General features: G+C 48.1%; 1 protein-coding gene across 2 annotated transcripts in view; it reads left to right on the forward strand.

Annotated features, from left to right (window-relative positions):
• Positions 1 to 12,129, forward strand: part of LONRF2 (LON peptidase N-terminal domain and ring finger 2) — a 134,435-nt gene that overhangs the window by 107,700 nt on the left and 14,606 nt on the right. The window contains exon 16 of one of the 2 annotated variants that reach the window (XM_082356172.1): positions 1,746 to 1,876. The gene's annotated coding sequence lies outside the window, so the exon portion shown is untranslated. Of the gene's footprint in view, positions 1 to 1,745; positions 11,070 to 12,129 lie in introns of those variants that run through there. The other variant, XM_082356171.1, reaches the window with a different exon arrangement.

The raw sequence follows: 12,129 nt of genomic DNA on the forward strand, positions 1-12,129 counted from the left end.
CTCTTTCATGCTTGTAGAGGGTGGTGTCATTATAGCATCTTAATTTTATAGTTGGGAAATGATTTTACTAGTTAAGAATTTGATGTGTATTTTTTTTCTCTTTAATTAGAAGGGCAGGTGTGGACATAAGTCAATGGAGATAAACTTAAAAATCATGCTTTTTCCTATTTAGAGATAGGCAGTGTGTCATCACACTCATAGAATGTAGTTGATTCCTCTGGCCTTGCTTTTATTTCCTAAGTTCAAGTCAGGATTAAAGGTGTAATAACAAGATTTGGCATTTCTTGTTGCTTAAGTGAGGCCAAAACTTCAATGTTGTGATGTTTACTTTGTGTATTCTTGTACTGTTTGCTTTCTTTCCTTGGAATTGTATATCTAACGTTTGGTATTTGGAGTAAATAAAAGTGTTGTAAATGTTCTTTAATAAATAATTGCACACAAGTAATAGGGTAGAATGACTGGAAATTAGATCATTGTGTAGGATATTGTATTAATTTTCTGTGGCTGCTCTCCAACCAGTTACCACAAACTTGGTGGTGTTAAACAATAGAAATTTATTATTTTGAAGTTCTTGGGGTTAGAAGTCTGAGATCAAGGTGTCAGCAGGGCTGTGCTTTCTCCAAAGGCCCTATGGAAGAGTTCTTTCCTACCTCTTCTAGCTCCTGGTGGTAGCCAGCAGTCCTTGGCTTGTGGCAGCATAATTCCATCTTTGTCATCATGTGACTGCCTTCACTGCGTGTATCTGTGTGTCCAAATCTCCCTCTTCTTGTATAAGGGCACCAATCGTTGGATTTAGGGCCAACCCTAATCCAGCGTGACCTCATCTTAACTTGATTACATCTGCAAAGACCCAGTTTCCAAAGAAGGTCACATTCACAGGTTCTGGTTGGACATGAATTTTGGAGGAACACTATCCAACCCAGTACAGATGTGGAATTACTCCACCTTAATTCAGGAGTAGAAAAATAAGGGAAGTCAGCGGCTTTGCCTTAAAAACAAAAATTACTTCTTAAAATCAGATCTGTCCAAGGCAGATAAGATTTTATAGGAGCTGAAGCTTATATAGCGGTTTTTTTTTTTTTTTAGGGGTGGGGGTAATGCTTCTTAAGAAAAGGAATGTAAAATTCCAAATACAGAGTTAGGTATGAAAACGCATATTGATTTAGAATTTTTAAAGAAGTAAATTAAAAAGTTTTAAAGCTGGCATACCACACTCATCACAGAATACTGAAAGCTATTTTTATTAACTGTCTGACACCTTTATGATACTTTTCCTTCCTTTTTTTTTTTTTTGTTTGGTTGCATAGGCTTTGATCACCTCCTCCTATGACAATTTTGTACTGTATTAGTTTCTTAAGAGATAATGATATTTAAATTCTGTCTCTCGCATGGTTGTTGAAAAAAATTGTAATTTAGAAGTTTCAGTTTTCACAAGTTGTTATTGGTAATGTCATTTAAATTGTTAGGATTGTTGTCTAAATTTGGGAAAGCCTAAACTGAGATTCTTTTATATATGAGCTGTAAAATTCAGGCATTTTCCAAGATATCGCATATAGTGGTGACTAATCTTAAATCCTTCATCACTGTCCAGTAGAATTTTCTGTGCTGATGCAAATGTTGTATATTGGAGCTAACATGGTAGCCGCTAACCACAGGTGGTTATTGAGCGCTTAAAGTGTGATGAGTGTGGCTAGGAAACGGAATTTTTTATTTAATTCCATTTTAACCCTTGGCTTTTCACCCAGAAACCTGCCCACTCCCAGCCCTGGGGCCAACCTCAGTGCCCTCTTGTGGGCCCCCCTCCAGGCCCAGTGACTGTGTCAGCAGACTAGCGCCTGAGCCAGTGAACTTGGTGAAACCATCTAAGGATGTGGAGGTATGAAAAAATCTGTCTCCCTCACTCACCTGCGTGAGCTCAGAATGACTGTTGAATCAGCATGTTTAAGAAGGGAAAGGCGTGTGGTTCTGGAGCACACTCCTTTTTATGTTCTCGAGGCTTCTTTCAGCATGAGGTCCCATGTGTCAGTCAGGATAGACCACGATGCTACAGTAACAAGCACACCCCCAAATCTCTTGGTTTTCAGATGGTAAAGGTTTATTTTTTTACTTACATGACATATCTATGCATGGTGGGCACCAGGGATGCATGGCCCAGATCCCCTTCAGTGTGGGACTGGTGGCCTTCTGCTGGAAGAGTGTTTTGCTGTCAGCCCCTTCAGATGACACCTCACACCAAGTCTCACCCCTTCCCAGAGAAACTCACATTCAGTGGTTGATCAAAGTGATAGCGTAAAGGGTGCGGCCATCTCAGCCCAACATAGGACAACTCCGAAGGGTCCTTTTAGTTCCTGAGCTGCCTGTGAGCCCAGCTGAGGCTGCTGTTGCACCTGCAGTCTGGCTGGACTTCCCCCTTTGCGCATTCCCCCTTCCTGCCTGAGGTGTGAATCTCACAGGTGTTATTCCTAAGGGCACGCTTTAATAAATATCCTGCAGGATGAACGCTTGTCTTAGAATCTGCTTCCCTAGAGCCAACCTGCAGTGGTTTAATACCAGGAGTGGGCCAAGAAATCAAGTGGTAAAGTGGGGTTTTGGAGCTGGATTACTCATCACTTTCTGGCAGTAACTTCCCCATCACTGGCCAGAGGGCCTCTTGCATGAAGTCACCATCTAATGGTTAAAACTTGCACTGGTGGTGAACTGGTATGGTGTACTAGCAGAAGGAAATGCACTAGTTCATGCAGTGTGTCAGGCCTTTGAGAAATGCGTGTAAGTAGTTATAAGGACAGTGGAATTGGGTAGCTATTGCTAAGACTGATCGATGCTCTAGAAAAAGATAAAAAGCTATGAACAATTTATCACCAATCAAAAGCCCTGGGAAATTTTGAATACCCAGGTTCCCCTGAACCTTCTGAAGCTTAGAGATGATGTCAGGGCTCCTTCCTGTAGGGCGAACACCATGGGCCCCTCGGAATCTACCCCCACCTACCCTCCTGGTCACTAAGCTTATAACTGGGGTTAAATCATAATAAAACCCATGCATAGACGTTCTGAGCCTGATCAGGGGTAGGGGAGAGTGCTGTATCCCAAAGGAACGACAAGACCTCGCCCATGTGTACCAGCAGAAGGCAGAAGACTGTGCCTAGGGTGGGATTCTGTAGGTGCTTCATCAAAGGGATTGGAACGTAAAGTTGAGTAAGAGAGAGCTGGTTGATGTGGGTGCAGTCTCTTGGGACTCCAGATCTAGTTAACACACTGGGAGGACTCCAGGAGATGGGAGAGTGCCCTGGTGAAAGGGGTACCAGAAACCCTAAAATCCGGCCCAGAGCTGATGTGGGAAAGTGCATTACAGAACCCAGCCCACTCCTGGCCCTCGGGATTGGAGAATTCCAGAGCAAGAGAGGCCACGTGACAGACATAACTGCCAGAAGCAGGTGAGCCGTCACAGTGGAGGGAGGGATTCTGCTGACCCACACATGGTTACAAGGATGGTTATTACAGCAAAGTGTCCCTGGGCAGAATAGATGCACAGCCGCCAAGGGAGCTGCTCAGTCCGTACCACTCAAAGAAATCAAGGAGCTGTGACCAAGAGGTCAAGGGGAGTTACTCCAATAGAAAATTCACATTCCTTTGCCCAGTTTCCATATCTGAGTCTGTTTCAGACTCAGAACCCACTGCCTGAAGAAGAGACCAGCTCCCCAGGAGGAAGGGGACGGTCACACCATGGTAAGTGTCTCTTGGGCCTTCTGCAAAGGTCCCTTCAGCCAAGTCGTTCAGCTAACAGCACACCAGGGGAAGAGGAATATTTCACATTTCGAAGACTCTTGGACATAGGATCCAGGTCTCTGTTGTTATCCAGGCACATGAAACATCACCCTGGCACCCCCGTTAGAGTGGGGTGTGTGCAGTCCTGGTCAGGATCTAGCTGCCTCTGGGTCCATTGGTTCACAGACTCACCAGCCCTGGTGGTCATCTCGCTGGTCCCTGAATGTGTAATCAGACTAGGCCTACTTTAGGGTCTTTGGCCTGAGAGGTAAGAGCTGTCATAGCGGGGAGGGGCAAGCAGAAGCCTCTGACACTGTCCCCCCTCCTCAGCCAGATGGTGAATTGAAACAATACTGCGTCCCAGTGGGATGGCAGAAGTTAGTGTTAAGTATCAAAAGGGTGCAGCGGTAGTGGTCCCACCATTTCCCCTTTTAATTTACTAGTCTAGCCCTTGCAAAATCCCAGTGGATCCTGGAAAATGAGAGTAGATTCTCCTAAATTCAACTGAGCATTCACCCGGGTCTCAGTCTGCCATACCAGATGTTATGTCTTTGCCAGGATATATTAACTTACTTGAGGCAAAGGGTGTACAGACATAGATTTAGCAAATGCATTTCCTATGAGAAAAGAGGCAGTTTGCATTCACATGAAATAAATACATACACTTATAGTTTTGTCCCAGGACTAATGTTGACCCTTCTGCCCACCGTCATAATATAGTCTGAAGAGATCTGGATCACCTGGAAGTTCTGCAGAGCATCTGATTAATCCACTGCACCACTTGATACCATCCTAACCAACCTGGATTAGCAAGAAGTGGCTAGTGCATGGAAGGCCCGAGTGGTAAAACATGCATTGCAGAGGGTGGGAGATAAACCCTACGAAGATTCAGGGCCTGCCACCTCAGTGAAGTTTTTCAGGGTCCAGTGGTGAGAGGCATGCAGGAGCAGGATATCCCACCGGAAGGAAAGGACAGATGATTGCATCTTGCACCTCCCACCATGAAGAAAGAAGCACAGCATCTTGTAAGCCTCTTCAGATTTGGGAGGCAGCATGTTACATGTCTGGGGATTCTGCTCCAACCCACATATGAGATAAAACAAAAAACTGCTGACTGGCGGCAGCCCAGGCTGTGGTACAAGGACCCCTGACATTTGGAGCATGTAACCTGGCAGATGTATCGTTGGTGGGAAAGGAGCTGTGTGCTTCTATGGGCAATCACAGCACATACCCCTTTGCCTCTGCAGAGCAAGACTATGCCTCTTCCACTTTTTTTTTTTAATTTTATTTATTTATTCATGGCTGTGTTGGGTCTTCGTTTCTGTGCGAGGGCTTTCTCTAGTTGTGGCAAGCGGGGGCCACTCTTCATCGCGGTGCGCGGGCCTCTCACTATCACGGCCTCTCTTGTTGCGGAGCACAGGCTCCAGACGCGCAGGCTCAGTCGTTGTGGCTCACGGGCCCAGTTGCTCCGCGGCATGTGGGATCTTCCCAGACCAGGGCTCGAGCCCGTGTCCCCTGCATTGGCAGGCAGATTCTCAACCACTGCGCCATCAGGGAAGCCCGCCTCTTCCACTTTTATAAAACACTCCCGGTACCCTACGGGGCCCTGGTAGAGACAGGACCCTTGACCATGGGACGTAAAGGGGCTATGCAGCCACAGATGCCCATGATGAGTTGGATTCTGACACACACCCCCACGACAAGGCTGGGTGGGCCCACAGGGTCCATTTTAAGATGGAAGTGGTATGTCTACAGTCTCTCATAAGCCAGAGCAGAGGGGCAGCAAACTACACAACTCGTGGCCCGAATCTCTATCATCCACTGTTCTTACTCCAGCGCAGCTCATCAGTTCCTTCCTGTGACTGGGAAGTTGTGTACGACCAGACGAAGGAGGAAGAAAAAGTCCAACTCTAGTTCATGGTCAGGTGGGCTTGGTACGTACTTGGAAGCTCAAAATAGATGGCAGCTGTATACACCCTCAATCAGGGGTGGTCCTGAAACGGTAACAAGGCAAAACATCACACTCTTAAATCTAAGCTCTGCAGGTTGAGACGTCTTGGTTCCCAAAGGTAGACTTGTGCCTGGGAACATGTGAGACTCATTGAATTACAAGCTGCCATCTTCATCTGGGCGTGTCAGAGTCACCAGCAAGCAGGAAGAGTCACCATCCTGATGGGGGTATTTGCCCCGAAGGACGAGGCAGGGCTGCTGTACACTGGGAGGAGGGGCATATGTGTGAAACCCAGGTGATGCACACGGCTGCCACTTGGTTCTCTTGCTCAGTGTTGATGGTAAGTGAACAAGCAACGACTCCAGCCTGAGAAGGGCATGTAGACCAGCGTTCATACTTCTCAGAGCTGAGGTTCTGAGTCATCACATGGATTAAGCCACTGAGACCAGCAAAGGTGCTAGCTGAGGCAAGGGGAGCCTGGAACGGATGGTCCAGAAGGGAGATAATGTTATCAGCTGTGGCCTTGAGACCAGCAACAGAGGCATCCTATTAACCTCCTTTTAAGTGTCCCCCAGGAAGAGGAGGAGGCCCCCGGGAATCTTGAAGGAGCTGCTTCCAGAACATATATGAAGAAATGTGTCCAAGAGGCACAGATCGGTTTATTGATTATTTCCATCAACAACCTCAGAACTGAAAGATAATTTGTGGTAATTTGTGATAGAACAATAGGAAACTTGTACACTCCAGAAGGGCTGTTTTTCTAGGACCTGGACCACCCCCTTGCCAATCCTCTTCAGCAGGAGGGGGCAGTGACAGCTCTGTCATGAGAAAGAGAGGAACACCCCCACGCCCCCGGTTCTTCAAACCAAAGGTTGCCATGGAGATGCACAGTAGGCTTGACACTGTCAGGGGTCCCTGTTTCACGTGAAACCTCAGAAGCCGACTTTGGAAAACACAGCAAGTGATTGGCCATTGTTTCAGAAAGAAGAAGAAACTGAGAGGCAGCATAGGAAACAGTAGCAAGTAATAGATTTATTCCTCTTGCAGCAGTAACATCAGACCAGACTGTGAAGCTGTAGGTCAGATGCTGAGTGCCTGGGCCGTGGCTTCCCTAGGATGCCCACAACACGGGCAGCAGCACAGGAGAGCGGGTCGAGCTGTGTGTCCAGATCCCTCCTCCTCTGTTTCTTCACCACTTCAAGACAGTTTCAGAAATGCACTTTGAGGAAAGGTCTTATATCCAGTAAAACTCTGAGGAGCAAAGACAAGCAATTAGCGATTGGCATAAACACAGCCCTGGCAATAAGTAGCAGTAAGTAGCAGGACCCTTATAAGCTCAGCTTACAACTGAGGGCCACCAGATGGATGTTGTGGCTGCAGCCAGGGCCTTGGAGCCAGAGGAAGGGAGGGGGATGAGGTGGGGGGGGGGAACACCCAGTTTGCACCAGAGCTGATTGTATGGTGCTTTCCTGTGCTTTCTGGCTGCCCACCTCTGGACACAGCTGGGCATACCCTCAACTCCGGCTGCCGTTCACATGAAAGGAGGCTCTGAGAGGCCCCCAGGCCCCTGCCGAGACTGAAACCAACATGAGAATAAAGCTACATCAAAGCAAAATGTAGCACCCAAGTAAGTTGTTATATTACAGGACTGTTTTTAACTCAAACGTGTGGCATTTTGAGCCGTATCTGTGCAAGTTAGTGAGGGGATGCTTGTGGAAGGCAGGGATGGGGGAGGGTTGGACTCTAGCAAGGACCTTCTCTAATTCAGTGGTTCTCAAGGTGTGGGCCTGGACCAGCAGCTTCACACGGCCATCTGGGAGCGTCACTCATCTCAGCTTAATTTACGTCCCCCAGCAGGAAGAGGGAAGGTTTTCTCCTCGCCCAGCAACAGCCTAGCCAATGAGAAACCACAGCAACGCCTAACTCTCGCTCTCCTCCAATGAACTTTCATTCAAAACAGCTGCTCCCAACTTCCCCCTTCTCTTCTATAGAAGAATGCTCCTCTCCTGTGTCCCCCAGCCTTGCCCATGTTTCACCATAGTGTGCACGGCCTGAATTGCAATTCCTCTGCTATTCCCGAATAAACTCAATTTTGCCGCCGAAAACACCTTGCGTGTACTCTCACTGGCATGTAGCCTAAACAATAAGATGTTTGCCCAAGTTGTTTTACAGGAACTCGGAGTCAGCTGTGTCTAGTTTGAGCTGAGCTGGTTGAGACCGGAATGGACCACCAAGCCTCCAACTGGACGTGTGCGAGTGTCCACTCAGTGACCTTTTGGTGTCAGAGGGCCCCTAATTCCACCCTCAGATGTGCTAAACACCTCAATTTTCTAAACGTACAGAGGCCTGTAGCGTAGTCACACCTGGGCAGAAGGATGGTTACTGCACCTTTTCCCAGTCGCCTTTCCCCGTACCCCCAACGCCCCTCATGTCTCAGACCTGCCCTACTGCTTTATACTTTATCCCATAAGCACCCCTTGCTTTCGGGGCCTGTTCTCCCTTCTCCTCCCTTGGCTGCCTCGTGAATAAACCCTCTCTTTGTTGCAAACCTCCGGGTCTCACCATTTGGGCTGGCTGCCTGTGGAGCAGGATGAACCTGGTTGGGTAACAGAACTGGGACCTGAAGACAGACAAGGCAGGTCTAACGCCAAAACCCATAGGCTGAGATGATGGAGCTCCTGAATGGTGCTGCTGTCTCAGCAACCTGTGTCAGCCTCCTGGATTTCAATTGTCTATACTTTTTATTTCCCTGCCCCGGGCTCTTCAAAGGCAGGGACCCAGTCCTAATTCATCTCCCCAGTATGTGCACAGAGCTCTGCTTTAGGCTCTCCTAGATATTTGGTGTCTCAATGAATAAAGGAAGAAAGAGAAGAACAGGAAAGGGAGGGGAGGACAGGATGGGGGGAATGTGGGAGGGGCAAGTATTTTGGAGAAGTTCCTTCTAAAGGACGGGGTGTTTGGCGCCATCTGCGTTACTGCAAAGGACTGAGGCTCAGGGGTGTGAGCCGTGGGCAGGGCGCCCCATCAGGGGCTCAGCAGGTCTTAGCTGAGATCCCAGGACAAGTGCCTTCAGGAGAACAAAGCACAATCGCCCTTGCACAGGCATTAGTGGTGGAGCAGAGCGCTTCCATAGGCCCACTCTCGGCATTTCGCCTCCTCATCCGAAATGCTAGGCAGAGGTGGACTTCCGTTTATGGGAGAGGCAAGCGGGATAATTCTGGCTATAAATGCAGCTCCCTCTTCCCACTGATCTATATCATGTATGCCATTTCTGGTTGATCTTCGATGGGCAGCCTGTCACACAGTCTAGTTTTAAATTCCTCTCTCCTTGAGCCATTTTGCCAACTAGTTAATACTTGAAAGTATCTTATGCTTAAAAATACTTGAGAGCTCCAGTCAAAGGAACCCTGGAGTGAGTTCTTTTATGAAGCCAAGAGCCTTTTTACAAAGCAAAAGGATTTTTCTGTTTTACACGTTTAAATGATTTTTTAAAAATTCTGACCCAACTGTACAAATAATACAGGATGACGCTTTGATGGGATGTTAAACCGAAACAGCCCAGAGTCACGTGGAAGTTTCACCTGTGGCTATAAAGTCAGCAGCAGGTCAGAAAAAGGATGAAGGGTCTCCATGAAATGTACCCGGCAAACTTGCTTATTTTGAAACAGGCCGTTCTATTTAATGTTTCCCCACGGTGGAAACGGCAGCAGCAGTCTCCTCCTCCTCAAAAAGTGTTTAGTGTTGTTTCTCTCTATTTACAATCAAGAATCGTTAATAACTATGCCAAGGGAGCAGGTTTGAAAGGTAGCCCTTGGGGCAAAATACATGGCTGAGTCCTGTGCTTCTTCCCCTTCGAGTGGTGCTAGAGTGTTAAGACCATGGAATTTGGAGTCAGATCTAGGTTCAGTTTTTGTTTCCATCACTCACTAGTTGTAGGGCAGGTAACAACCTCACTAAGCTTCATTTTTCTCACCTGTGAAATGGGAATAAGACACTCTTATCTGGCAGGATTATTACGAGAATGGATGAGACAGTGCATGTAAACACAGCAAGCACTGAAGAAATAGAAGCTATTATCATCACCACTAGTTACAGATGAGGCTTCTTTCTTTTTTCTGCCTGGAACTCAGAAGCGATGGGTGGAGCTCTAGCAACCCCATTGGGATCATGATGTAACTTTGTGAATAGAAGTCATGCTTCAGGACTGATGAAGCAGAAGGCAGAAGAGTTGGGGTCTCAGATGACATCATGGAGCCCTGGATCATAGCAGTCCTGGGCCACCTACTTCTGAGGGACATTAGGTTGTATGAGAGAAAACACCCCCTACCTTGTTTAAGCCATCATGACTTGACACATGTTAGTAGCAGCCCTATGCAATTCCTTGCCGGGTGGCTTTAAGGAGAGACCTCCTAAAACTTCTGGCCCTCACTTTCATTTCTAAAATAAAGGAGGGGCTCAGATAACCCCTCTGGACTTGCCCGTCTCACATAACAGGCTCCTATTTCGACCTCCTGAGTCTGGGGGTTACACTAAAGCAGAGTTTCCTTGGCTTCACCTGTTTGCCTTGATCTTTTTGCTTAGTTGCAGCAGCCTGGTTTGGGGGTGGGGCGGGGGATGGGGAGGAATGGGGCAGGTGGAGGGGCCAGTAGAAGGTAGCAGTAGACCTGAGGTTAGCTCAAGATTAGATTAAGACCTTGAGGTCCTCATCAGCGTGTTGCTGTCCCCCCAACACTGCCTACAGGGGGGCGCCCTCAGCCCACTTCCTGAGCTCAAGTGTTGTCATGGTCAGCATACCAGGAGAATATTTGTTCCCACAAGCTCAGCCGACCTCTTCCCAGTCAGAGTTGCTTCGGTTGCTTCTCAGCGGGATGAAAGCAAAACCTCTAACAAAAGACATCAATCTCGTGATTTTTTAAAATGAGGAACTAGAGCAGCAAGCAGCCGTATTGGGAAATGGCCACAAGGGGTCTCTGCGTGCTCAGTAATGAAGGGATGGACGCCAGCCGGTGGGGAAGGGGAGAGTGTCTAGGAGAGTTCGGATTTGAGGAAGGAGCTGCCCGTGGAAGGGATGGAAGATGCTCCTTTCTGCACAGCTGAGTCCCCCACCGCAGCCAAGAGGGAAGAGCCTTAGTGTTGTCTTTGACCCCGAAACCAGGCTTGCAGAATATTACTGTTATTGTTTTCATCGTTATAGGATTTTGGAATATTCAGGTAATGTTTTCTGGCTCACAGCTGATGAAAGCTATAGATCCTCTCTCTAAAAAGGTCAAATACCCACTATGATAAATCAAGGCCAAAGCCTGGGGCCCAGAGGGTCCTGGTGGTAAGTTAAGCGTCTAGCTCCCCTTGCTGGGCGGATGGTAAGAGAACTTCAGGGCCGCCCTAGTCACAGGTTTGAATCCCACTCTGGCGGGGTGACCTGCTTTACTTATTGGGCACTTGCTTTGCTTACTTATAAAATGGGATCTCTGAGTTCCGCCTTGGTCGGGAGTTAATGTGGATACAGCACACGGAGGGCCGTCAGCAGGTGGCCATGTGCCTCCCAGGTTGGAAGCACAGGAAGGAGAGGCCTGGGGAGAAGCCAGTGGGCTGGGACATTGTTACCAAAAGTGGGGTCCAGCGGCTCGACGCGCAAAAGCCAATAAGGTGGCAAGGTTGGTGGAAAGGAAAGTTTGCTTTATTGCGGAGGCCGGCAACTGGGGATGGGGTGTGGAGGAGTGGGGGTGGGGAAGGCAGACTCGTATCCAAAGGCCGGCTCCCCACACTGGTAATCAGCGAGCAAGAGTTTTTATAGGGGGAGGGAGGGTGCTACACGCAGAAACGGCACAGCCAGCTCTGACCATCATCTTGAAATTGGTCATGCGGTGGTCTGATCAGCGTCGTCATCTTGATTGTTTTAGGTACAGTTAGTCTTCAGTTCCAGGGCCGGTTTGTTCCCATTTCTTTGAGGCTGGTTCTCAGAATTGCGGCAGCTTGTGTCATGGCTACAGTCTGGTCATCATGTAGTTCACTTCTTCCACCTGGAAAGGGTTTTAGTATCTGTAAGACAGCTCACAGGATATGGCTCAGAATATTATCCATAGCTTCTAAGGAGGAACTAAAGGTCCTTGACTTTGCTTAATGACTCAACTATTATTTTTGTCTCGTTGGACTGTTTGCCTTTGTTTCTGCACTGTCTCACTTCTCTAGTTAAACTTATCCTTTGGCTAAAGTTTTTCCACAGACAGAAGGCAGGCGGAGGACGTGGGCAAGGACCACAGGGCCCTGCTCCGTTTCAGTGTGAGCTTGGATGTGTTTGCGCTTGGCCGGGAGAGGCAGGTGGAGCACACCCCAGAGCTCAGGGGAGCTGGCGGGCTCTCTGGGTGGTGCACATGCACGGGGTGTAGACCAGTGGCTCTCAAACTTCAATAAGCTCG

This window comes from Balaenoptera borealis (assembly GCF_965194805.1).
Source record: "Balaenoptera borealis genome assembly, chromosome: 15".
In the NCBI taxonomy this organism is placed as follows: Eukaryota; Metazoa; Chordata; class Mammalia; order Artiodactyla; family Balaenopteridae; genus Balaenoptera; species Balaenoptera borealis.